At 39.5% G+C, this 4,083-nt stretch overlaps 1 long non-coding RNA gene across 1 annotated transcript; it reads right to left on the bottom strand.

Annotated features, from left to right (window-relative positions):
- Positions 1-230: 230 nt before the first annotated feature.
- Positions 231-2,271, bottom strand: LOC103649742 (uncharacterized). The gene is made up of 3 exons (XR_002268311.2): positions 1,927-2,271; positions 1,767-1,839; positions 231-932 (listed from the first exon to the last, which is right to left on the bottom strand). It is a non-coding gene; the product is annotated as an uncharacterized lncRNA (long non-coding RNA).
- Positions 2,272-4,083: the final 1,812 nt, after the last annotated feature.

Below are 4,083 nucleotides of genomic sequence, written 5' to 3'. Positions count from 1 at the left end.
CTTGACACTCATGGCCTCTCCCGCGAAGAACATGTTGTCCACGGGGATGCACAACTTCTCGTACAGGTCACGGGGTTTGTTCGCCCCCATCGAACGTGTAGGAGCCAAGTGTGTTCTCGTCCGAGCCCAGTGCGACAGCAATAATTCATCTGCAACACCAAATTTTGTCAGCGTAGGCTGTAGCATACAACACGTTCTACAACAAGATCCTCTTTGTTTCTAACCAGGTGTTTAAGAAGAGCCAGAATGCAGCTCCATATGGCCATAGTTGAGCAGCAACAGCATGGAAGTGAAGATGACATCTGCGAGCTCGCTGACCTACGTGGCCAGCACAGGGATGGAGCCCATGCGTGCTTCCACATTCAGCAGCCTGTTCAGCAGGAAGGACAACACGACTGATAGTGACCTCAGGGGCCATGGCATGAATGAATTTGGTGCATTTGTCATTGCAGCATAGAGTGATGGCAAGGCTTGGACTTACTACACCATTTGTGATCTCTGAGGCAGTGAGACAGCCAGCCAGTGGATAAAAATGGCCCAGCACACTGGCGAAGGACGAAGCAAGGTCATCGACGAGTTGTGCACCTCCTGTCCCAGCCTTGGGCAAGAGGATCCCCTTCTGGATGTGGCCCACTGTGAACAGAGCGAGATCCCATGCAGTCAGGTGAACAATCTCTAGCTCTGATGGCACCATGTCCAGTGAGCTTCCTGACTCTGGCTGGACCAAACGCCTAGACATGATTTGGACACTGCCAGTTGAGCCTTCCATTTTTGTCATTATGGTTGCCAGTTGCCAGTTGCCACTCCACACTGCTGAGTAGCCAGCTTATAATCTGAGACGCACACTTAAGTGTGCCCAACACAATGCTTCCTTGTTACCGTATCTGATCCTCTGGTAATGGTATGCAAAGCGTGGCCTGTTATTTAGTTTTCTGAAAATGGAAGCAAAGCAATCACCATTGTTAGTTGGGTTCTCTTCCAGCGAGAAAATCCTAGAGACATAATGCATTGTTTTTTCCTACTACACATTTTGACAGATAAATCCCAACATATTTGACGTCACAGATTTCCCATGAAAAAAATATGTGGGTTTTTTCTAAGTTATCCCATCCCCATCGTTTCCATGAAGGTCTAACAGAGCAGTATCACTATTTTACTAATATAGGTTATGAGCTACTGCAGTTTTGCATAATATAATGGAAATAAAGATTTTAATACCAAAAAATTGTACAGACACAGTAATCAATCGATACACAAAAAGGACAAAGAAAAACAAATACTCCCTCCGGTTTCAAAATACAAGTCATTTAGGACATCAACACGATCTCTAAAATATAGCTTTGACCAATGTTTTTTTGTTAAAATACAAATAAACTCTTAATATATTTATACTTTTGTAAAAGTACTTTTTAAGGTAAATCTATATATACGACTATTAGATTTCAAAACTAAATAACAAAATGGTTATCAGTAGTCAAAGTTTTATATGTTTGACTCAAACCTTGTCTAAAGTGACTTCTTTTTCAGGACCGGAGGGAGTACATCGATTGTGGGATAGGCTAAAGCTAGAGAGCAGAAAGAGCAGCTAACAACAGCCCCATGTGTGACCATGTCCAGAAAACTACTGAGATAGTAAACATGCATTACACTTAACAGCCTAGAGCCTACTCAAACAACGTCAAATCAAATGAATAACAAATGTTTGAAGTTTTCTTATACTCTAGTAAAAAGATTCTCAACTTCCATAAATGATTGAACAGATTTACCAGAGCTGTCTTCATTCATGCAATTCAGAGGTTGGCCAGCTGCTCCTGTGGCAACATAGGTGCTAGACTGGTTCTGAAATTACAATGACATGTTGAATCACATGAGTACAGAAATAGTAAAAGAACAGTGTTGATAATAGTATGCATTTTTTTGTATTACCATGCCAAATTGTTTGTGATCGTGCTTGAAGGCAATACTGGAAGCAGTGTTCTTAAGGCGGTAAGGTGAGGCAAGGCGTTGGACCGCCACGTGGACGCCTAGGCGACCATGATTCTTCAAGCGCCTGGCCGCCTAAGAGACGCCTTAAAAACACTGACCGGAAGTGCCATCTTTAGTTTGTATGTAGCGATGCAAGGTCCTTAGTTAATCCTTTTGAAAAAACTCCTCTGTTCTTACACATTCCATTCTTGCATTGATGGGATTGATACATGTGATGAGTATGCAAATATTTACACCATGTGAAAAATTGGAAACAGACCTTCGCCTCATTCGATACAACTGGCTTTTTTAGGGGAACTCCACTCTTCGTGCATTGATAATTATATCTTCCCGAAGTATTCTCTCCTGAGTCTGATCGTGACCAAAATAATTGTATCTTCCCGAAGTATTCTCTCCTGAGTCTGATCATGACCAAAAGGACGCCTTCCATAAAGCATTTGGTAAAAATTACACCAGCTCACCAAACATCCACCTGCATGAAAACGAATGGAAAAGCTAATGTGCCATTGCTAATAAGGATGAAGTTCACATTTCAAAAATTATTATTGTGGAAAGTTGATTGAGTTCAGGAGGCACAGAAATGACCCCAGGCCTATAGGTCAGCAAGAGATGATATATGTGTTTTTATGTAAAAGTTGCATACAGCCAAACCATCACATAATACCTCCTCCCAATTGAAACATTCCAAAACCAGTTTTTAAAGCGAGGAGACCTGTTACCTTTGACACCTGAATATATTATGCTACTGAATATACTATGCTACTGGATGAGTAGAACAAGAACCATAATATACTTTCACCAGTTAGCGCATTAACAGGTAGAACAGTTGCCAGATATAATTACCTTAGATGAAATAAATGGTGTTTTGCTGAGGTCAAAGCATTCTGGAGGAAGATACCTGAAAAAGAACAGAAAAGAATTTGTAGCGAGACATCCCTGCCGTTCTAAAATGGCCATAAAAAGAAAACAATGATGTCCTGCCAATAATAAAAATTAAATGTATGCATCGCTCACTTGTTCAAGGCATTATACGAAACACCAAGAATCAGTTTCATCCCTCTTTTTCCTAGTCCTAGACTTGGTGAGAGGGGAAACCTTAACTGGAGCAAAAAAACAGCAAGAATCAGTTTGTTGGGAGCGTAGTAAAACTTAAGCAAGAAAGAGATACTACCATAGGTTTACATAAAACAACAAGAACAACAGACCTTAGTAACCATCAATTACCATAGATGAGCAAGGTTTTGTATCCTGATCTAGCAACCATGGCCTGTTGTCAAGCAATATAAGGAACCGATTCTTGGTATGAGGGCACAAAAATATTGTCAGGTCTGCAAGATATGATTGTATAACCCTGCATTTAAAATGAAAGAAAACCTTGTTTACTTCGTACTTCCCCATTCATAGTAAATAGACATGAATTTACTAAAACTTACAAAGTATATCAGGTTATCAGAGTCTACAAAATGGGTTATCGGAGTTTACAAAAATATTGATACTCTAACATAGCTCTATAGCTGGAGTCTACAAAACCTCTATAGTATAAAACAATCATTTTAATACATACACTAAACAAAAATAAGTAATTCATGTTCTACTATTGCATAACGGATAGCAACACAAGATTACAAGAAACCCACAGAATATTGTATCATATAACATCAAATACATGGATAACTGTATTTTTTCTGAAACAAAGAAGAGCTGCATATTTTTATATTAAGAATATGAGAAAATGAGAGGGGGTAAGGAGCCCCTATGAAAGCAGAGCCTGCCCATACACACAAAAACACTACAATAAACTCACGCACTCACAAAACGTAGTGCAAAAGTGCCATCCATGACAGAACAACCCCACTATCTCCAATCATAAGTCAAGTTTCAATGTCTTATTTATTTGTGCTAGTAGATTGTAAGAATAAAGTACCATTGAATAAATATCATCTAAAAAGAATAGTCTTATCACCAGCAGATGGCAAATACTCGGTCATTTCATCTCCATCCAAACCAATCAAATCCTAGACAATTGAAATTGTTCAACAGTTAGAGCATAGAGAAAAGAAAAAATAGTTATGGAAACTTGCTGGATAAAACAGGGAC

The sequence above is a fragment of the Zea mays genome, chromosome 3, assembly GCF_902167145.1.
Source record: "Zea mays cultivar B73 chromosome 3, Zm-B73-REFERENCE-NAM-5.0, whole genome shotgun sequence".
Classification (NCBI taxonomy): domain Eukaryota; kingdom Viridiplantae; phylum Streptophyta; class Magnoliopsida; order Poales; family Poaceae; genus Zea; species Zea mays.
This window is presented reverse-complemented; position numbering and strand designations above follow the sequence as displayed.